The 24,050-nt window shown below is 44.4% G+C and overlaps 1 protein-coding gene across 10 annotated transcripts in view; it reads left to right on the forward strand.

Annotated features, from left to right (window-relative positions):
• FRMD4A (FERM domain containing 4A) overlaps window positions 1–24,050 on the forward strand; it is a 614,318-nt gene that overhangs the window by 295,547 nt on the left and 294,721 nt on the right. The gene's annotated exons all lie outside the window — the stretch shown is intronic.

The following is a 24,050-nucleotide window of genomic DNA, read 5'->3' on the forward strand; positions in this document are numbered from 1 at the left end:
CACAGTTGAAGGTTTAAAACATGAGGGTCTGTCTAGAATCCAGGTGGGCATGATTTCCTGACTGGTGATGAGTGACATTCTTTCTGCCATCTGAGTACTGATGGGAAAGAAAAAAAAAAAAAAGCTCCACTTCCTATGTAGGTCTTTGAGACATATCTCTTGTGCTCAATATCAGAGCCATCAACTAATCTGCAGTAAGTGCCCATCGCATGCTCCCTCCTATCCAATAGCTTTAGAGCATGGGACTGACAGTTACGGCAAATGTTAAAAGGCTTATGTTGAATATGATTTTAGGTTTTGTTGAAAATATTTTGACCTTTATGGGAACTAAGTTTATAGAATGTGTTCTGTTCACAACTAGTCATTTAGAAACATGAATTATATGCATTGGGGTTGTGGAACCTGGCAATACTAAGGGGAGAGTTATCTGGGCATAGGCACAAAAAAAATCCATAGTAACCTTTATTTAACCATTAGAATCTCCAGATGGATGTTTGATAGATTGTGGGCTTTTAATAAATCCAGATGTATGCAGTTACCATTTCTTTTATTCATTGCTTACCAATTTAAGAAAGACTGACAGTCTACAGCGTCATACATAAAACATTGTCGCATGTGCTGGCATATACTTACATTCAAAACACACAGACTTATTTTCTGCCCGTGGGCACACACACCAGTGTTGCACGGGTCTTAGATCTGCAAGCTGCTGGCCTCTTAGGAGAAGCACCAGACATCCCATTCATCTCGGTTTTTCGAGGTGAAGCGATATGGCCGGGACACCATGGCTCACAGGAAGAGCACCCCTGCATTCCTTATGAGCCGCCCCTCTCACCCTCCACTGTAAGGGAGGATGACACTAATTGGAACCTATGATGAAAGTGTCAATTCCAACTGGGCATTTTATACTGTTGCCGACTTGATGACAATTTTCAGAATCAGAGTCAAACATTTGTGTAAAATGGAGGACACAAAAAGGTGAGATGTGGCAACTGCTTTAAGGGCAGGAACTGAGAACCAGCACTCTTTTCTTGGAACTCCCTGAATTAAAAGCAACAGCACCTTTTCCAGTGACATCAGCAGCCATTCAGGGTGATTTCCATTGTCTCACAATATATAATGATCTTCAGGTCTCATGTCCATACTGTCTTTACTCCAATGAATTTTTTTATTCGTTAATTCATATTATGATCCTGAGTTGCTGGTGAGACATAGAAAATGGGGGTTATCACCCTTGTCCTGTAGGAAGAGAGAAGCCAAGGCAAGGGAGGTAGTGTTCATCTTTAATCTTCTGTTCAGGGACATATAGTCAACCACAGAGCAGGACCCATGTCCAAGGACCCAGTATCTTCTGTCCTGCTTCATCACCTTTGGTCCCTGGGGGAGCTTCCACACGGCAGCCTGTCCCTGAGCAAAGGGCTGTAACCAGCTTGTCACCAGGACTTCTCATGAAAGGGTATATAGAAGACTCTTGACCAAGAGGAATAGCTAATGATTTCTAGGGCTGGTTGTGTGCCCTCAGGCATCCAGGAGTGCATGTGGCTCCTGTTTTCTAACTGCCAGTTGAGTTGAAAGAAAAGAAATACACTTTTTTTTTGGACGCCTGGGTTGTTCATCAGTTGAGTGTCTGCCTTCGGTTCAGGTAGTGATCCTGGGGTCCAGGGATCAAGTCCCACATGGGGCTCCCGGTGGGGAGTCTGCTTCTCCTTCTGCCTGTGTCTTTGCCTCTCTCATGAATAAATAAATAGAATCTTAAAAAAAAAAGAAAAAGAAAAAGAAAAGATACAGACCTTTTTAACTATGCTATCTAGACCTTTATCAAATCCTGATTTCAGAAACACTCAGGCTGTGAGACCAGGCTCAGTTCTTGTTCATATTTTCACAGACTGCCACGAGCCCATCAAGGAGTTAGGCAAGGTAAGGAAAACAACAAAATATAAAATACTTTGCTTGGTAAGACAGGAGAAGTTAGGGATACGGGTTTACATAAACAAAACAGTAATGACGTAACAGGGCACTCATTTAGCTACAAAACAAGAAATGAAGACAATTTAGGTGCTACCTAAAGCAGCAAAGTGGGGTGGAAAGGGTAGGGTTTGCAGTCACAGGGTTCCCAAAACTGAGAGCCTCGCCCTTTACTAATTGTGTGATCTTGGCAGAGTGGCCAGACTTTCTCAGAGTTCTTTTTTTTTTTTTTAAGATTTTATTTCATTTATTCATGAGAGACACAGAGAGAGAGAGAGGCAGAGACACAGGCAGAGGGAGGAGCAGGCTCCATGCAGGGAGCCTGACATGGGACTCGATCCCGGGTCTCCAGGATCACACCTCAGGATGAAGGTGGCGCTAAACCATTGAGCCACTGGGGCTGCCCTCAGAGTTCTTAGGTTATACATCTGTACTATCCACTATTGAGGGTGGTTTTTAAGATTAAAGGTCACTTATATAAGGATTTTTAACACAACACCTCACATATAGAAAGCAATCATCAATTATGGGGTATTTTTAAAGTTTGTATCTTTGAATGGAGGAGCACTTGGCTTGTATGTTTGATAATTGATAGTCTTTACAAACATACACACACTCTTGATCATACCTTACTCATTTGGACCTTTCCAAAAGATCCCTAAAGGACCTTTACCCAGTAAAGCCAAGACAGACAGCATTTCCTGGTGATAATTTGCCTTGGACTTCCAATTTTATGTAAGACACATAGAAAACAAAATGTTTCAAATTTATTGCATACAAATGCCAAGTAACTACACTTACTCAAGCCCCTATGCTTCTATTGGATCTCTTCCTCCCAAAGCCAGGTGTTGTTACTTCAGAGGTAAAAATGAACTTCATGAAAAATTCTAATGACTGTGAGAGCACAACATATAAATGAGTTAAGGAAAGAACAAACGTGGACCTTTTTCCTGGGGGGTTGCCTTGGAGCAAGGGTAATGTTTTTATTAAACTACTGTAACCCTGCATTATGAGGAAATGGTGTCAGGTTGGAGATTACCTTTCTTTATAGATCCAAAACCCAAGAATAAGGATCTTTCTGTGGCCCAGCCTGAGCTGTTTCAGGCATGCATTTATTAAGAATGTATCTTCTCTGGCATCCAGACCCACATACCCCAGGAAGGGCTGGACATCTTTGTTCTCCTGAATGATACAATGCCTTAAATTCAACATGTCCAAACTGGAATTGATCACCTCACTGATAGTCCTGCTCCTCCTTCAGTCCACTAGCTACCTGAACACCCAGAGCAGAACCCAGGCGACCTCCCTGCCTCCTTCCTTCCCTTGGCTCAGGCCACCATAACCTTTCACTTTCAAACAGTTGCCAGTCTTGTTCCCTCAAGTCCATGCTCTGTGTTGCAGCAATGTGATCGTTCTAAAACATAGGCATGGTCATGTCCACTTGTCTACTTAAAACCCTTAAGTGGTCCCTTGCTTCAAGATAAGTACTTAGATAAATGCCTAAATGTAAATAGAGGCCTTCATGATTAGGACTCTCCTACCCTCTCCAGCCTCAGCTCTCCCCCTACTTTACCTTGAGAATGCTAGACTCCAACCACACTGAACAGGTCTATGATTCCTTCAAACTGCCATGTTCTCCCTTGCCTCAGGGCCTTTGCACATGCTTTTGTCTGCCTGAACGCACAATGCCTCCTCCCTCTACCTCTTTAACTTCCTAGTCACATCCTTTCAGCCTAAAAGTAACACCCTTGGGAAGGCTTTTCAGAAACCCTACCCGCTCTTCAAGTCTGAATGAGTGCTTTTCCTTTGGGTTCCCTTAGCCCTCTGCATTTTCCTTACAGCAGCACAGATCACACTTCATTGAATCCCCCTATTTCCATCCTGTTTCTGTCAAGTCAAATCTCCACATGATGACAAGCTCCTTGAGGACAGGGAACATATCTTGGTCTCTGGTTAAGAGTGTGATAAATATTCCCTAGATGAGAAAATAAATGAAATCTGAAAGTTCTTATAAACTTCCCTCAGTGAGAAGAAGAGCAGAATTAAGACATAAATAGAAACAACTTCTTTTTTTTTTTTTAACATTAAATTACTCCATGCCCAATTATCACTGATGGGAAATGTGTTCACTTTTATATGTTAATACAAACTGTGGATACAAATGCTCTAAACTCTAAGACCAAGCCATGTGTCGTAAAGCAGAATGAAGCATGTGTGCGAACAACTGACCAGACTCAGCTTATATATCTCTTCACAGAGTAATGTAAATTTGACATTTTTATTGGGGAGGAAAAAAAGAAACAAGAAAGCATTCTCTTTTACCACAATTATTTGAATATTTAAGTGAAAGGATTTTTTTTTTTTTTTTGTCTTGGAAAGACTGAAATGGTGTGATATTTCTGGAGCAGTATTTTTAACACAGTATAAATTAAACCTTTTTGCACCCACATTATTCATTATTTGATGTGTTATTTCAGGTTGACGTATTGCCAGTCTATTATTTTGCAAACCATTACATTATCACAGCTGCTAAGCTGCATAACTTAAGAATTCAGAATACAACAGAGTCTCTATAGTCGAGTGTGTGGTGCTTACATTCTGAATGTATTCATGCAGGGAAGTGTGAGACTTTACCAGAAACACATACAGCAGACAGCTTTTAGTGGATATTTATTACCATTGAAAGCAGACAGCCAAGAAACTGTTCAGACAGATCAGTGTATTCACACATATTATTATCCAACGCCCTCATCCTGCATAGGGTTTTGTTCCTGCTATAAATATACCCCTCTCTGGAGAACATGGACCATCAGGGACCCCAGATCTCTGGTTCACAGGCCTCATTGAAAGCCCTCCCCCCGCCGCCCCCATATTGGTAGCCCTGTACGATTTTAAGTGACCCAAACTTGATGAACTGACATTGACTTTATTTCTTACAGTAGCTTCTGTCAAGTTTTAAACCAGTGACTTCCCATCTTGGCTGGAATGAGATTGCACAGTGGAAAGGCTGTCCCTATTGTTACCCCTCTCTAGAGTTTTCATTCCTTGGGCTAGGGTGGAAAGCAGGGCAGGAAACCTCTTATTCAAATGGTAAGGACCATTGGTAAATGGTAAGCCCCCTCCCCCCCCCCCCCAGCTTCCCCATCTGGCACCCAATGGCATTTATCCAGCTAAGCATGGAACCAAGCGATGGTTTCTCTCTATAGACTCCTTAGCCCCAAGTCCTGACTGCTTCTTAGGACTCTCACTGATGTCGTGGGCCCAGTGCCATGACTCATCCTAAAGCAGGACTTCTCAACCTTGGTTTCACATGGGAAGCCCCTGAGGAGCTTTTAAAAAATCCCAATGTCCAGGCTGTCTCCCTGACCAGTGTGTATCAGAATCTCTGGAGAAGGGACCCAGGCATTGCTATTTAAGTCCCAGGAAATTCTAGTGTGAGCTGCACACTGAGGTAAGATTACAGCCAACATGGACCATCTGGGCAAGGTGGAGCTTTAGGAAATTATTTAAATTATCTACTGTGCTTTCTGGTGTCTTCACATGAAAAGGAAATAATTGAGTTGATTATGTTGGATTTTTAGTCAAAAGTGTCATTCTCAATAGGAAAAAAAAAATCATTTAAACTCCCTGAGCATTGGGTTCATATTTCTAGGACATCTTATGTAGTGTTCAGCACTCGGAGGCCACTTTCTGGGTAATTCAACAGAAGATTCTGAAGTCACAGCAACTAGTTTTATGCAGGACTTCCAGACAGTTTGAGATCAGAAACACCCAATCCAGCTAGCCCTGCAGAGTTTTTCTCCACTGGAGCAGGAACAAAGCCCCATTCCGAGCTTTCAGTCTGCCATATCGCAGCTATGTCCACAAAATCAATCATGTAATCTCTGAACACTTTCTATGGGTGTTTTGAAAACAGATCTCTTATAAATTGCTCTCACAGAGTGAATACTATCCACCTGTGTAACATAAGAGTTTCTTTGAACACACAGTTAAAAACAGTCCGCTTTTGTTTGTATTGATTCATCAATGCACCTCTGAGAACAATATTATCTAGGTGTATAAAACAATATGGAAGAAACTATGGTCACGGATCTTTGTTTTCTAAGCTGGGAGTGGATAAACCACATCTGTGGATTTTTTGTCCCTTTTCTTTTCCTTTCTGGTCACTCAGTAACTAACTGCTTCAAAGGACTTGACCAGTTTTTCTGGAAACTAGAACAGTGCCTGGCATGTATATTGGGCAAAAAAATATTTATTGAATGAATGTGAACAGAGGAGCAAAAAGAATGTCTTCATGGTCATAAACTCAGACCTTTAATCAAATAGAATTGTCACCCAAAAGGTAGGGTTGCAAAGAGCCTGCCTTTCTTATGCAGATGAATACTTGTATCATTGTTAGTCCCAGCAGGTGACTTATTTTAGGATGCTAGCTCTTCTTGGTAGAGAATTTGCTCATGAAAAACTCACTGAAATTCCACTACACAACACTTTTGAGTGTGTGGGCAGCCCTCCTCCTTCCCAGTCAGAATCTGTATATGAGTATTTTGAAATAGTCAATAAATATGCCTCTGATCATTTTCCTCTATTGCTTACTGACTTTTCTCAAAAATGCCAAGGTCACATTTCCATATGGATAATGCTTTCAAATGGTCCTCTAATACCTCTGTTGGAACATTAATCAGGAAAACCAATAAGGCTTAGAAGTATATTGATCATTTCTGGAAAATGTGGTCTGAGTTCAATCAAATCAGTCTCAAAATACAAATACCCCAGGGAATGTAATACCTAGGACCCAATACACTATTTATTAATTACACAGATTTTTATTTAATAACTACTACATGCCAAGCACGCATTCTAGACCCAGGGATGTAGCAAAGTCTTTTAAGTGATGTTAAGGCCTCTAAGGAAAAATAGAGCAGCATAAAAAGTGAGGAGAGATGGGAGGTGCTACATTTTTATATGATGTGACTCTTGGTAAAGATATTTGAGAAGAGAGTAAGTGCAGGAGTAAGGGGATGAGCTGTAGAGCCTTCTGGGGAAGGAATGTGCCCTGCAGAAGAAACCACCAGTACACAGGGAATACAATGCCAGAGCATCCTTGATGGGCTTGAAACTAGTTGGTGTGTGTGTGTGGTGGGGGCTGAGGGGGCGGTGGACAGGTAGCAGGAGCTGGAGCAGAGTGAGGGGATGGGGTACATGGAATGGAAGAGCAGTCAGGAAAGTGCTAGGAGGCCAGGTGACAGAGAGCTGTGGGGGCCATGATAAGGACTTGGGCATTTTACTCTGAATGAGACAGAAGACCAGTGGTTTGGGGACAGAAGGATGGCATCTGCTGACATATTTGTTTGTTTGTTTGTTTGTTTGTTTGTTTTAATATTTTGTTTATTCATTAGAGAGAGAGAAAGAGAGAGGCGGAGACACAGGCAGAGGGAGAAGCAGGCTCCATGCCGAAGCCCGATGTGGGACTTGATCCTGGGACTCCAGGATCTCACCCTGGGCCAAAGGCAGGCACTAAACCGCTGAGCCACCCAGAAATTCCAGCTGACATGTTTTGAAGGAATCATTGTGGCTACAAGGCTGATAGAAAAATGTATGGAAGTAAGGTGACTCATTACACTATGATGAGAGATGATGATGGTTTAGGCCAGAGGATACTCTGGAGATGCTGAGAAGTGAGAAAAGAATGGGTTCTGGATTTATCTAGAGGGTAGAGTTGACAGGATTAGTGCATGGGTCAGGCGATGAGTGAGAGAGGAAGGGTTGAGACTGACCCCTAGGCAGCTGTAGCCTGAGGTTGAGCCTAAGATTGGAGACGCTGCCAAGAGGCTGGTAGGAGTGACAGCAAAGGCAGAGGAGGCTGAGAGCCCTATTTGGATGGGATGACCTTGAGATGATTAAAATTCAAATGGAGGACATTAAGAATGTAAGTTTCGTGTGCAGGTGAGAGTTCTGGGCTTCTTGGTAAACATGGACATTGTTGAAGGTGCTCTGAAGCTGGCTTGTCCAGGTTCTCAAAAGCTGAGTGTGCGGATGTCTTCCCAACTCCCCACTCAGTGGTGACACACGGATGGCTTCAGATGGGTCATGGTGGGAGAAATGCACCATACCAATTACCAAACATTACAAATCATGGCTTTTTTTTTTTTCTTCTAGAAAGTTGATAGTTAAAGTAGGGCACCACCACCAGATGGTGTTTAAGGCCACAGGACCAGGAGATACCACCTGGGGAATGTTTTGTGAATGGGGACAAGGAAATGTCTGAGGACTAGACCCAAGGCCACTCTAAAGTTTAGAGGTCAGTTCCATGAGGAGGAACCAGCAAATAAGACTAGTAAGGAGCAACCAGTGAGGTAGAAAGAGAATTGAGGAGAAATTTGCAGAAGGGAATGTTGGGTTGTCCAGTGCTGCTGATAGCCATGGAAGATAGGGGCTAGAAAATCATCTTACTGCACTGTTATCAAAAAACTTGTGTGCAAACTGCACGCATCAAAATTTCTGGGTGTTCTCTAAATCACAGATGCATAGTCTCCACCCCAGACATACTGAATCTGAACCTCTGGGGCACAGAACATGAACTAAAGTTTGAAAAAACAGTACCTGCAGTATAGTTTTCCAGAAGCATCAGCACCGAGGAAGTAGAGAAGAGAGCACAGCATAGGAAGGGGGAAATAGAGGGATCTCTGGGTGGCTCGTCGGTTTAGCTCCTGCCTTTGGCCCAGGGCATGATCCTGGAGACCCAGGATCGAGTCCCACGTCGGGCTCCCTGCATGGAGGCTGCTTCTCCCTCTGCCTGTGTCTCTACCTCTCTCTCTTTCTGTGTCTCTCATGGATAAATAAATAAAATCTTAAAAAAAAAAAAAAAAAAGGAAGACAGGAAAGCTGAGACTCCTGATAGTCTCAGGACAATTTTTACTCAACCAGAGTCAATCCCAGACACAGCAAGTAGAGGCTGTGATGGAGAATGAGGTGAAGCTTATGGCAACAAAGGCCAGTAGTGAATCTTCCTCCTGATGGCACCCTAGAAATATGGTGTTCCCTTTCTGTTTGTTTGTTTGTTTTTAATTCATGAGAGACACACAGAGAGAGGTAGAGACATAGGCAGAGGGAGAAGCAGGCTCCCTACAGGGAGCCCAATGTGGGACTTGATCCCAGGACCCTGGGATCATGACCTGAGCCAAAGGCAGATACTCAACCACTGAGCTACCCAGGTGTCCCTACAGTATTCCTACTTGACATTGCCCTCCCCTCACCCCACCCACTTAAACAACTGTATCAGAAAAGTAGAACTGCAGTTGTCCCTTACAGCTTGTCCAGCCAAAAACAAAACAAAACAAAACAAAACACCATAGTGCAAGAAAGAAGATGAAAAATTTCAATATCTTTTGTTGGTCACCTATGTCAAAAGCTAACAATCCACCTCAAAGTCTTAGCTTTCCTAAGATCTATCTGAAGAAAACCTCTTTTCTTTTGTTTTACTTTGCCTCTGAAAATTTTTTTAAAAACTGATTGATGTGTAATCATGTGTCAGGGCTTCGTAAACCCAGCCAAGTCCCAGAATATATTTAGAAAGTTTAGTTGAGGGTTGAGCCAGCCACTGAAGGACCCAAATGAGCAAGTCCTAACTTGAACTCTGAATTTAGGGCCTCAGAACTGGTCTGTAAAAGCAAATGGATTTGAATTGCCATGGAAGAAATTATGTCTTTGACATCAGGTACTGTATTACTGGGTCTTCGTGGCACTCTTGTAGAAGAAAATCATGCACTTCTCTGCCAGTCGGGTCAAAGGAAAGTAACAGCTATCAACGATTTGAACGCAGTCCTTGAGGTAGATCCCATCAGAGTGTTCACCCAGTTACAACCTCTAGATTTCCCTTCCCCCCACCATCTTCCTCTTCTAGATAAGCAGGTGCCTCTGGCACATCAAATTTGAACTAGTGAGAGAACAGTTTCAACAGCAGACATGTTGTGGGTCCCTCCCACGATTCTGGGCTGATGACGGTGAATAAGCCTATTTTGTTTCTGGAGTGGAAGTGGTGGGCCTGAATGTGGGTAAGTTCAGTTGCCAGTGCTTGGAGCACACTCCTGCATACGTGTAACACCCTCACTTTTGCAGGGCTATGTTGCATGGCCAAGTCCAGTCCATCCATATAGGCAACAATGCAGCTGCCAGTCCTAGGTCCTCTATTGTTAAATGTCAACCCACTACATAAGGAGAGGGAAAGGAGATGGCACCCCTCATCCTTCTGGGCAACAGCTCTGGTTTTTCAAGTAGCTGAGCTTTTAGGGAGAAGAACTACAAAAGAAAAAAAAAATCCTCCAGAAACACTTACTGATTTGAACTGAGCAGCACAGAGCAACATACTCACACGATTGCCTCCAATGGCAGCTCTGCAGTCTCTCCCAGGGACCAAGGCCCAAAGAGTAAGAGCCAGGCTCCCCAGGCCATGTGCCATCCCATTCAATGTCACCCCTCGGGGATAATACTAATATCCTGTGGCTTTAGGTTCAGTCATGGAGTCCGTTCTCAGAGCATCTGAATTGTCCTCTATTTCTAGCTGTATGTTCTGTGATTCCCCTCTGGACAGTACTGAACCGACGTGCCCAACAGCAAATTAAAGTATCTTTGAGACTTGGTGACTTCCTTTTCCCTTCAGTCAAATGGCCTTAAGGTGGCATGAGAGAAACATGTATAATGTGCAGGCCAAGACTTTCTGGTCCCTTCTGAGACTCACCAATCAGAAAGTGGTTCTTTTCAAGAGCTTTTATCTATTTCCTACGGTACCTTTGGGACTTAATCCTTCATGTTAGTCCTGGAACGCCTCTATTCACATTCGGTGTCCTGTAAAATAAGGTGCCATCCAGGCCTTATAACTCAAACCCTATATGAGCCAGGCAGTCAAATAAATGTAGCACAACAAGGAAAGGCACCCTTGCCCCCAGTACTGGGGCCAGGACGGCTCAGCTCTGCCATGGGGAGACAGGGCTGCTGGTCTTGCCCTTTGACTTTTCCAAAAAAACTCTTTGTACAGTTTCTTCTAAGTAAGGGAAAATGTGTGTGTGTATGAGAGAGAGACAGAGACAGAGACAGAGAATATCTCAACTTTTTATATGCTGGCAACTGATCCAAGCTCAAAAAAAAAAAAAAACAAAACAAAACATTGCATGCCAACAAAGGCACATTTGTGGGCTACATTTGGTCCATAAGATGCCAGTTTTCAACTTCTACAATAAAATGAGTACCACCTCAACCTAAATAGCTATGTATTCTCTCTCCCCAGTCTTGAATTTCATAAAAAGAAGACATCTCCATACAAAAAATACTAATCCTGGAATAGATCCTCAGGCCTTCCAGCTGGCATCGTAATCCCACTGCTAAATCAGAATTTATTTTTTATAAAAAGGAAAAAAAAAACTCCTTTGACAGGTTAAATGCAAATTTTAAAATACATTTAAATAAACTGAATGCATGTCCTATAGCTACAGGAAATTGGAAGACAGCATCCTCTTGGCTTAGAGCATAGTTTTATCACCTAGCAAAGAGAACAGAACTTGGTAGGAACGGAACCTACAGTCTAATTACTTTGCCTGATAGGCCAGCTTAGCATCAGCCACATTCTTCTGCTTTCAGCAGATGTTCCCCAGTGTTAAAGAAAACCATACCTAACAATTTCATCCAATGAAGCAATTGTTCCACCACCCAAGGGCATATAGTTTGCTGCTAACTCATATTTACAGACCAGCGGTGTGTGGTCCTACTCAAAACCAGAGGCCACATGAGAACCAAAATGAGGTTCTTTTATGATCAAGGTGGTTGACTGGTAACAGCTGAACTAAAACCTTTTAGTTCTAAATCATTTCTTTCATGCTAGATGGAAGGGAATTCTGGGGTCTTGGCCAAGTCCCTAAGCAAGAACTTGAACGGATCCACAGCTCCCTTTCTAATGAAAGCATTGGCTCTTCCCATCTAGTCTCCTGATCCTACCAGGTGGAAGGATGATCTGGCTGGATGACAATGCAAGTCACACTTCCTAACTGTCCCTTCTGAATAGCAGCCCTCACTTATCATTTTCGCAGCAGAGATGTGTCTCTTTCATTTTCATCTCAGAATAGCTTTATTTCTGCCTCTTCCCAGTACGGTCACTGTAAACTGATCGCCTCCTAGCACTTAGCCCGAGGCTTCCTAGGGACATCCAATCCCAGGAGAAGCAGATCGATGTACACCTTAGGTATTCATTTGTTAGCTGTTCATTACTTTAATTCCATTATGCTATATCTTTACAAAATTAAATAATCATATATCAATATACTCCCTGCAGATAATATTTTAAGATTTTATTCATATATATTGAGGCTTGATGTTTAGGATCCTTTTTTTAGACAAGCAGCAGCCCATTCTGGACGTGAATCTGGCTGGCTGACCTGGGTCTTGGACAGGACGTGGAATGGAGTGGAGTAGGCAGGAGTTACAGAATATAAAACCAAGGCCAGATAAAAGAGTTTGCTAGTGGCCGTGATCTCTGAAACAAGCCCCATAGACAAGTTAATGGGGCATGAGTCTGAAAGTGTTAGAGCTGGAAACATTTGGAATGAAACAGAGACCAGAGAAATGAGAGAGGTAGAGTCAAAGCAGAAGGTAAGAGGAAGAGTCTGGGGGAACCACCTGAAGCACTTACACAGCTGCAGCGTGTCTGAGCACAGGGAGAGGGTGAGTAAGGGACCACCTTGATCAGAAAGCCAACAAAAGAAACATGTACAAAAATGCTTCCAAGGCTTTTTCAAAATGACAGTGAAAGATATTGTTCCTTGGGGCGCCTGGATGGTGCAGTCAGGTAAGCGTCTGATTCATGGTTTCAGATCCGGTCACAACCTTGGGTCCTGAGATCGAGCCCCACATCGGGCTTTGCACTGAGCGCCGAGTCTTCTTAGAACTTCCTCTCTCTCTCTGTGCCCCTACCCCTGCTTGCACTGTTTTTCTCCTTCTCTCCCTATCAAATAAATAAATCTTTTTTCTTTTTTAAAGATATTGTTCCTTAGTTTTTCAGTGTCCTTTATATAAATTCCACCTTATTAATTCCTTTTAGGATATGATAAGTAGTACATGTATGATTCGACTTGCTTACCTTTTTTTTTTTTTTTAACCTTTGCTGCCAGCTAAGGAATAGGCCTTTTCACATTGATCCCACCCTTCTGAGTAGCTCTTTTTTTCTATTTCTATTATCCTTCATTTCCTGGTTTGCTCTCATTTTCTGTGTATTTATTTATATGCCTATATTTTTCACCCCTGCCAAGCAGCATGGAATCCTGTAAGTTTCCCTCCTGTTTGTGTTCCTTTCTGAAAGGGAAACCAACACAATGGAAACACAGTCCATTGAGAGTAAAAAATAGAACAAAGTATGCTACTTCCCTTCTCTTGGCAGAACTAATGATCCCAACAGGTGTATCAGAAATGCTTATAGGTAAGCTGAGACATGGGAACACTGTGCTCTGAACAAGGCAGTTCTTTTTCCCAGATGGGAATGGATTCATTCGGAATGCTCAGCCCTGACAAAACAGAGCTACTCCATTTCACCCTATTGTGTGTTGCATGTACGTGGTGACTTTGCACAGCTTCAACTTTGGTGGCTGTTGAAGGGGTGTTCCTGGGGAGAACAGAGACTACGCTATAGACAGGTACCCCAGTGGAGGGTCAGAAGGTGCCTGCTCCTATTTGGAATCCCTGTGTCTGATGCCCACCTCCCCAACAAGCTGCAGGTACCCCTGACAATGACTTTTCTGTAGCGTCCTAACTCGCCGTGCAGTGGGCCAAAAAAGAGGCAGTTTCTGGCTTACAGTTCCCACCAGGATGCTGGAAGCCTCCGTTTTGTCCTTTTCACCCTCCCCTGCTTTTTTCTTTTTCTCTCTAAATGTTGCTGTCAGTGTGCTCGGCTGTAAACTATCAGATACACAAATAACAATAGGTTCCTGGGAAAGATTTGCTGCTGCAGGCGATGGGTCAGTGCCAAGAGGAATAGGAAAGCCAAGAACGCTGTTTTAGGGAAACCACAGCATTCAGATAGCAGTTTCGGGATAATTGTTCAATTCCACTAGGGATTCCGAGTCAGAATCTACCTCAGAACCTGGCCCCAGGATCTCCTCCGGGGGGACTTTGAGCCCCACCTGCTTCCAGATACCTTGGCCTTCTTGTTTTGTTTAATGTTTAATAACAGTCCATTCCTGGAATTTAGTCTCAGATCTTGCAGTTCATGGGAAGAAAGATAATAATAAAAGCTTCGAGACAATGAGATTTCCCTGGTGGGTCAGGTTTACTCCGAGAGGAAGAAATAACATTCCCAAGTGCTGGCTCTGGGATCTAGAAGCTTTCTGAGAATCATTAACCTTGAGGTAGAAGATGTCACTCGGCTAGGGCCTGTCCACTTTGCCAGGCTATGGGTTCTCCCATTGCTCAGCTGAATGTCAAGGAAGCAAGATCTGGCTTGCTGATCGCTGAGATGGAAGGCCAAGAAGCTCTGGCAAAGGAAGTCCTCCCGAGTGTGCTTCCTTCCATCCTGTAGTGAATTAGCTGGGTCAGCCCGGGTCAAGGAGCAAATATCAAGTGACACATTTTCCTCCCTCCTTCCCCAACACATCCCCAGACACAGCCCTCTGGGAACAGGAGGAAGGAAATGCACTGACCGGATAGACACGCCAGCCAGGCCCCTGGGGAAGGAGGGGAGAGCACGTCCTCCTATGGCTTTTCAGGCACTGTGTCTTCCTCTCCCTCCCCAACCTCTCCACATTGATCTCAGGTCTCCAAGAAAATGACCATGGGCAATGCTGGACAGAAAGTTGCTGAGACTCAGAAGACTTGGACCTGATAGGCACCTGTGTAAAGTTCAGTTATGCCATGAGCCAGTGGTGATGTGCATCCCTGCTTTATAAAAGAGGAAAAAAGATTGGGGAGAGATGAAATCATGGCCTAGGGTCAGGGAGGCAGCAGGGGCAGCTCTGGGATTTGAACCCAGGCGGTTTGACTCTAGGGATCTCTGTGGAGGGAATCTGCCTGGGATCTAAATTACGGTGAGACTCCTGGGGGCCCAGGGTGCTGAGAAGTGTCCTTGAGGGAGGAACCAGGACAATCAGGTTCTGCAAATGAAAATACAGGACGCTCTGCTGAGTTTGAATTGCAACAAATAATTGTTTAGTGTAAGTATGCCTTGTGCAGTTTACCCAAAATTCAAATTTAACTGGGTGTCCTATATTTTATCTGGCAACTCTAACTGTATGAATCCCTTCCATTTCTCTATCTTTCTGATGTTCCTCTCATATTAACTATGCTCTCCCCCTGCCTTCCGTGATTTCTCCTCCTAGGTCCTCCTATGGAATTTTCTGAGCTCGGCTTCTGTACGTACTCTTGCTTTAAAATTCAGTTGTTTGGGCAGCCCGGGTGGCTCAGCCATTTAGCACCGCCTTCAGCCCAGGGCCTGATCCTGGAAACCCGGGGATCGAGTCCCACGTCGGGCTCCCTGCATGGAGCCTGCTTCTCCCTCTGCCTGTGTCTCTGTGTCTCTCATGAATAAATAAATAAAATCTTTAAAAAATAATAAAAATAAATAAAAATCAGTTGATGATCATCTGATATTGCTCGAGCACTCATAATATACCAGGGCTTAGAATGTTGTTCAGAAGACCCTGAGGGATGGCCTGTGTTCTGTAAACCAGTAGGTGTCCGGGGATGCTCACTGGGAACCCTTGCTGCCCCAAAGAAGTGGGGCCAGACGTGTGGGGGTTGGAGATGCCACCAAGGTGCTGGGGAGACTTAGATCCCTAGCTCAGCCCTGCTGCCCCAGAACAGTTCCAACATATTTCTTATGTTTCTACCTGAGATTTCATGCAGGCTGAGGTTTCCCTGACTTGAAAGTCACTAAAGACAACTGTTTTCAGTTCTAACTTGTTATGTTCTAAAGCAGGGCTCCTCAAATGTCAGGGTACAAGGGATCACCCGGGAATCTTGTCAAAAGCAGATGCTGATTCTTTAGGTCTGGGGCATGGGGCAGGGCCTGAGAATCTGCATTCCTAACCAGCTCCCAGGTGATGCTGAAACCAGTGTCCACGCAGAACACTTAGTGGAGCAAGATTCTAAAGTATCTTAACTGATAGATATCACCCATCTCTCTGACTACCCCTCTACCCGTTATCTTTGCCTTGACCATTTTATACAAACACATAGGCAAGAACAGGGTGAGTGTCCAGTGTGTACGACAAGAAATGAGGTCCTTCCTGGTGCAGGAGGTTGTAAGAGAGAAAGGAAGGAACATGACACAGTGAGATATCCCTTTCTGAAAAGCATTCCTTCCTTGCATGTTGTGGACACTTAAAATATAATCCCCTGTGAACAGGCTCTCCCTCCTTGACATCCTACCAAGGCCAAAGAGGCCAGTTAGGAGACTTTTACATTTGCCAAATTTGGAATTCCTACAGACCTGAAGCAGTCTCGGGTCTTTAAGAAAAAAAAAAAAAAAAAAAAAAAAAAAAAAAACCCTGTAACCCTTGAATGACCAAAAGGGAACGTTTATGGGTTGTGGATCATCCTTTAAAAAGTCCTGTGCACAGATGGAAGGCAGATCATGGCCTTCAGGCCAGAAAGAGATTATTTCACCCCCCTCTCTGTTTTGTATGAGTAGGAAATAAAATAAGTAGGCCTGAGCCACCAGCCTTTGTGTATTGTCTGAATAGATATTTTTTTCATTTTCTATATATCTCAAATGTTTTGTTTCTGTGAAACTTAAACCTTGTTCCTTAAGAAAAAAAAAAAGTATTCATTTTTCAGCCACAGATGATATCAACTGCTCCTGCCTTGGAGTGATTTAATTTTTTTCCCTCTTCCTTTACAGCTGTAGCCTCGTTAATTGTAGGTGGGAAGCAAACTCTGAAATCATTTGACTTTCTGCTTTGCTTAGAAATCTTGCTCCATTAAATTGTAGGATATCCTCCTTCACAGGAAGTGGGGTTCTGCGAGCAGCAACATTTGTATTCTTTGTGTATGGAGATAAAGAGGAGCAAGTGTGTCGCCTGCATTTTCCTCACGGTTAGGGGAGAGTGGAGAGAGAGAGAGGGCAGATAGACAAGAAAATGACCCGAAGATGAGTCACTCATTTCTAAAACAAGAGTCTAAATGCTCTTTGTTGATGCCGGATTGTAACCTCTGAACGTTCTGGCCTCCCAGACACAAGGACAAAGGAGTAAGTGATTCAGGGTCTCCATGTGGCTGCTTCATTCCTGCCTTTGGGGGACCCAAGGACTGAAATATCACATCATGGAGAAACCATTTTAATTTAGAAATAAACACGTGTGACTAATACTTAGGCTTTTCAAGTCAGTATGCAGTCTTTGTGATGGGAGGAGAAATTCTATTCCTTTTACCAAAACATTTCTTTCAACTATGTAATTATTCTTTCAGGGAAGGGGGTGAGGAAACATTGGGTGGAGGGTCCTTAAGTGTTGATTTGCCATCTTGTGTATGCGGGAAAGGTCTTTTAGGAGCTGCTACCACAGACCAACTACTCCGCTAGAATGTTCCTTCCCGTGATACTCGGAGGTGAATGCAAGGCTGAGTCTCAAGGTGAAGAGGCTGTTGAAAAAGACAACCCATAAACAGTAAACACATGACTTGCACAGCCCCCTTCCGTTTCTCTCAATCACCCTAACTGTAAGAATTAAGGGCCATGGCGGGCCTAGATCAGTGGCTCTCAAAGTGTGGTCTCAGGGCCAGAGACTCAGCCTTACCAGGGACTGTGTTGGAAATGCAGATGCCCAGGCCCTACACCCAACCTGCTGAGTCAAAAACTCTGGGGTGAGGCCCAGAGATCTGTGGGGTTTTTTTTTTTAAGATTTATTTATTTATTTGAGAGACAGAACAAGTGCACAAGTGAGTGGTGGGGAGGAACAAGGGAAAGAATCTGCGAGCAGACTCCCCACTGAGCCCATCTCAGGGCTCAGTCTCATGACCCATAAGATCATGACTTGAGCAGAAACCTAGAGTCGGTTGCACAACTGACGGAGCCACTCAGGCACCCACCCCCACCCAGAGATCTGTTTTTAAGAAGCCCTCCAGGTGATTCTAATACAGGCTACAATGTGAGAACTGGTCATCACAAGACAAAGAGGAACTTGTCTGCGGGACAGAGACCTCGGTGCTGGTTCTTTTTGTTGGCTGCACGTTAGAACCCCTGGCATGCATTTTTAAAATAGCACTGCCAAGTCCCTCCCCCAGATGGATAAAATTGGAATCCCTCAAGGGTGGAGCCCAAGTAAAAACATTTTGTAAAAGCTTCCCTGATGACTCTAACGAGCAGCCAAGGTGGACAACCGTTAGCCTGTGGCAAAGGAGATTCTAAGGTAGGAGAGGGTGCTGAGGCAGCTGAAATGCCAATGCCCAGGAAAGGGAGCCTGCAGTCTGTGGTTCAAGGGTCTGGGCAAGCCCTGCAAACTTGCCCTGCCAGGCAACAGAGATGTCCAAAGCCACAAAGCCACAGGTGGTTTCACTGTCATCAGTGGGCACCATGGGGGGTGGGGAGAGCCCATCAGCAGCACCTGTCAGAGCCACCTCACTAGCCCTTCCTGGCTGCAGGTGTGAAAACTGTCAGCACTCTGCTCCTCAGATGGCACTGAGCAAGACTGGCAGAGTTCCAGAAGTTGACCTGCATTAGCAGGCAGGGCTGGTTGGCCCTGAAGCCTGGCACACAATGGCTTAGGGTGTGCCAGGGACCTATAGGTACCCATGTTGTAGATGTTTCTTCCTAATCCCAGGACAAACCAATGGCTTCATGTCCTTCCCTGACTTGTGTCTGCTTTCTTCTCACAGAGGCTAGAACTGGCTAGGCTATAGTTCTTTGTGTGTATGTGTGTGTGTGTGTGTGTGTGTGTTTTGTTTTGGTTTTTTTTTTTTTTTTTTTTTTTTTGGTCTTCCTTAAAGATTTTATCTATCCATCTAGGAAAAACATGAAGACTTAGGCAGAGGGAGAAGCAGGCTCTCTGCAGGGAGCCCAATGTGGGAACTGTAATCCCAGGACCCCAGGATCACAACCTGAGCTGAAGGCAGATGTTCAACCACTGAGCCAACCATGCGCCCCTAGGGTTATAGTTCTTTTTTATTATTATTATTCATGATAGACCCAGGGAGGGAGAGAGAGAGGGGCAGAGACACAGGCAGAGGGAGGAGCAGGCTCCATGCAGGGAGTCCAACATGGGACTCCATCCTGGGACTCCAGGATCATGCCCTGGACGGAAGGCAGGTGCTTAAACCACTGAGCCATCCAGGCTGCCCTAGGGCTGTAGTTCTAAGGCTCTGCTTTGCTCTTCCTAATCCTGCTCCCAGTTGGGGGCCCTTCTTCAAATCAGAAGGGGTACTCATCTTTGGTAGCTTCCCACGTCCTGATGCCTGACCCTAACTCACACACACTAGCCTGTGTGCAGGGTAGTTTATATGGGCCCACAGCCTCAAGCAGCCTCTGGCCCCTCACCCCCAAATGCCCTGGACCAGTGTGATTTGCTCAATGGGCACCAGCCATTCCCAATGTCCTTCCCTCTTCCCTGCCCCTCAGCTGAGGAACCTGCCTGTCTTGCCGCTAAGGCCCCACGGAGCATGACAAGGAGAGTGACCAGCACTGTGTGTCCAGGAGGAGAGAATGACGAGGGCCCTGCAGGATGCCTCAACACCAAATACTTGAGCTAGACTTCAGAGCTGGAGTCCAGGTCCAGCCTGGGAATGAGGATGCAAATCCAGCAGACACAGCAAAGGTTAGGGCTAGCTGAGACTCCTGAGTGCAAAGAAGCATAGGTTTACCCTAGGGCCACTCATGAACAGGATTCACTGGGACAAACAACTAGATGTTGGCAGTTGTATGTCCCTCTGTGGGCAAAGTCCTGGCCTGCCTCCAGAAAGGCCTAGGAACTGGACAGGGCAGAAGCAGTAGAAAAGATTAGTATGGAGTAGAATTGCAGTCCCCCAAAGATTAAATAGAATCATCATATGATCCAGCAATGCCACTTCTGGGTAGATACCCAAGAGACATAAAAGCAGAGGCTCAGTCAGGTCATTTGTTCGCCCATGTCCATAGCAGCACTATGCGCAACAGCCACAAGGTAGAAACAACCTTAATATCCAATGACAGATGAATAGATAAAATGTGGTCCTTCCATACAGAGGAGTATTATTCAGCCTTAAAAAGGATGCAAACTCTGACACTTGCTACAACATGGATGAACCTCGAACACTATGTTAAGTGAAATAAGTCCAACACAAAAGGACAGATACTGCACGCTTCCACTCATACGAGGTACCTAGTGCAGCCAAATTCATGAGGACAGGAAGTAGAATGGTGGGTGCCAGGGGCTGGGGGTGGGAGGAATGGGGAGTTAGTGTTTAATGATTACCAGGGTTTCATTTTGCAAGATGAAAAAGACTTGGGATGCCTGGGTGGCTCAGTGGTTGAGCGTCTGCCTTCGGCTCAGGGCATGATCCTGGAGTCGCGGGATCAAGTCCCACACCAGGCTCCTTGCATGGAGCCTGCTTCTCCTACTGACTGTGTCTCTACCTCTCTTTCTCTCTGTCATGAATAAATAAATAAATCTTAAAAAAAAGAAAAAGATGAAAAAGACTTGTGGAGATGGACAGTGATGATGTTTGCAAACACTGTGATGTACTTAACGCCACTGAACTGTACACTTAAAAATAGTCAAAATGGTAAATTTTATGCTACATATATTTTACCATGATAAAAAAAAAAAACAGTAAATGTTGGGAAGCTGGAGGGTTGGGGGGTGTGCAATGGGACACGGGAATACTGCCATTCAACGCACTGGAAGGGAGGGAGGGGTTCTTAACCTGGGTCTGGGCTCTGAACACGTGTTCAGCTTCGCAAAACCTCCACCACGTGGGCTGCTCTGGTTTTCACATTTTGAAATCTGTCCTGAATTTTGGTGGAGGAGATGGAGGGCTCACTAGAGAGAGTGCCCCAGGCCACTTAATTGTGGTCAAACTCACCAAGGGGAGCTCAGACCTGCCTATTACCAGTGCTTAATTAATGAGAAGCCTGGTCCCTCTGCGGTACCAGGAGGCTGTTGTCCTGGGTTTATTAAGTGACACTAGCAGAAGGCGCTTAGCTCCTTCGCATCCCCTCCCCGCTGAACCTTAAATCATCACCTTTGTTTCTGCATGAAGGGGGAAATAACCAATACCCCGATCCAATTTCCTTCTTTTCTCCTGGAGATTTACCTCAAATTATATGACACAGAGATTTTTTTTCTTTTTGAAAAAAAGGAGAAAAATTCATTATATTCTATTTTTCATGACAAACCCAACCGTAAAGTCTAAGGTAGTTTTCCTTATAGATTTTCAGATGCTTTCATGGCCTGCACGGGCGTAATTACATTTCTTGAGTCGTTAAAAGGCATTCTCTTTCTTTTCATCGGTTGTCTCCGTGGTTCACCGATTGCAGGGCTGCGAAAGGAGGAAGAAGGCCTCCCGCAAATTCAGGGACATGCTGAGCCTTGGGATCAGTCAATATTTCACTTAGATGGTCAGAGACGGCAGGACATAAGAAGAGATCCAGAGGGAATTTTAAGCGGTTGATACAAGTACCTGGCAGGGCTTCACCTGCATACCTGCGCTTTGGGTTCAACCTGCTTGGCTCTCCTTCAGGCTTCCATCCAGCCATGGCCACCCCTGGCTTGCCATGTATCTTTTGGTCTGTTTGCTCTTACCCATCTAGTTACTGGCCTTCCGGCCGACCCAAACTCCGGATTCTCTATTGACAGACATTCTGATTGCCTGTTTTAAATTCATTGATTCAGGGATGCCTGGGTGGTTCAGCAGTTGGGCACCTGCCTTTGGCTTGGGTCATGATCCTGGCATCTGGGATGGAGTTCCACATCGGGCTCCCTGCGAGAAGCCTCCTTCTCCCTCTGCCTACGTCTCTGCCTCTCTCTCTTGGTCTGTGTCTCTCATGAATAAATAAATAAATCTTTAAAAATAAATTCATTCATTCATTCATTCATTCATTCACCTTGACCTTTAAACCTGGATAACTCTGGATGTCTGTGACCACTGTCCTGATTTCCTAACCAGAATGTGCCCGGACCTCTACCCAACACCAATAGAGTTCTTGGTTTTCCAAACTCTGTGGCTAAATCCTAACCCACCCCTGCTATCCTCGTCAGCCATGGTTGCGGAGAGATCTTGCTATCTATGGTCAGGTTAGCTTAAATGGTCCCAAAAAGCACCACTCCAAATAAACACCTTTATCTAGGGATCCCTGGGTGGTGCAGCGGTTTGGCGCCTGCCTTTGGCCCAGGGCGCGATCCTGGAGACCCGGGATCGAATCCCACATCGGGCTCCTGGTGCATGGAGCCTGCTTCTCCCTCTGCCTGTGTCTCTGCGCCTCTCTCTCTCTCTCTCTCTCTCTCTATGTGACTATTATAAATAAATAAAAGTTTAAAAAAAAAAAGTCTGTAGATTTAAAAAAAAAAACACCTTTATCTATAAAAGATCTTAATGAGAAAGGGGCACCTGGGTGACTTGTTGTTTACATGTCCCACTCTGGATTTCAGCTCAGGTCATGATCTCAGTGTCGTGAGATGGAACCCCATATGGGGCCCCGTGCTCAGCGGGAGCCTGCTGGAGCTTCTCTCTTTCCTTTGTCTCTCTCCCGCTGTCATGTGTGTACTCTTTCCCTCTCACTCTCAATCTCTCTCAAATAAATAAATAAATCTTTTTTAAAAAGAGATCTTAATGAAAAAAATACAGAATTAAGTTCTTCCATGGTAGTCTAGGCAACTCACCACATCAATAAACTTATCCTAAAACAGGCCTAATTTGTATATATATCAAAGGATTTGCTTTTTGGCTCACGTGGAGTTTGTAATACCAAAGTCCAGCTGACGGACTAATCCAATCCCCATTGACCAACTCGAGTAAAGAACTCATGGTTGCTTTTTGTTTTGTTTTGTGCATTTTGGAGATTTGTTGTCATTTGTTAGGTGCTTTTCCATCAGAGAACTTTTGTAAACTTTAGAAAATGGGATGGACTAGAACAGAATAGATTTTCTGCCACAGTTATGCTGGAATATGGTCTCTAGACTCAGGCATAACTCTGGGCTATTTGACGTCCTGACCCCTGGACTCAGTGACACTAATGATACAGAGCCCTGGGGTCAGACAAAGTGGTAGTCAGCAGATAGTCCCCCAGCTGGGTTCATGGGATGGCCAGACATCTTTTACATCTCTGCTTTCCTTTTCTCCCTTGAGAAAAGCATTCTAAGGAAGCAAGAGAAAAATGTGGCCTTGAAAATGGCTTCCCAAAGTCATTAGCTCACCAAAATTGCCTCTGACCCACAGAGCTGCATTGACCCTACCTACATTAGGAGGGCCATTCCATTCCCATTCATCAAGCCTCCTGCATTGTCTTTGTCATCATGTGTCATGTCTTCATTCCTGAATAAGAAAGGGGATGGAGAGCTAACCCTAATGTGCCTGCTCTTTGAGAAGCCAAAACAAGAACAACAGAACTTCCCCATTAGGGAACTGAAGTTACCCTGGGGTAGATTTTATGAAGGCATAGCACCCAGGAGCAACATGAAAAGCCCCAAGCCTATGGTTTTATATAAAATACACATTTTTAAAAAGATATTATTTATTCATTCATGAGAGACACACAGAGAGAGGCAGAGACATAGGCAGAGAGAGAAGGAGGCTCCCCGCTGGGAGCCCAATGCGGGACTCGATCCCAGGACCCCAGGATCACTCCCTGAGCCAAAGGCAGACACTCAACCACTGAACCACCCAGGGGCCCCTAAAATACACATTTTTATTCATTCCATAGCCATTACATTTCTATTAAGTTCAAACACTAAGGATTTTTTTTTTTTAAGTAAGATTGCTAAATTGGAAGGAGTTTTAGAGAAGAAATAGACTTTAGTGGAAACGAGTAACAGATTTTCTTAAAAACTTCCTAATATATTATAATAACACAATATTATAAACAGTGTAATACCCACAGTTGAGTAAAGAGCTAAAAGGAATTTAAGCTCTAGGTAAAAACTGAGTGT

Source organism: Vulpes vulpes, chromosome 2, assembly GCF_048418805.1.
Source record: "Vulpes vulpes isolate BD-2025 chromosome 2, VulVul3, whole genome shotgun sequence".
Classification (NCBI taxonomy): domain Eukaryota; kingdom Metazoa; phylum Chordata; class Mammalia; order Carnivora; family Canidae; genus Vulpes; species Vulpes vulpes.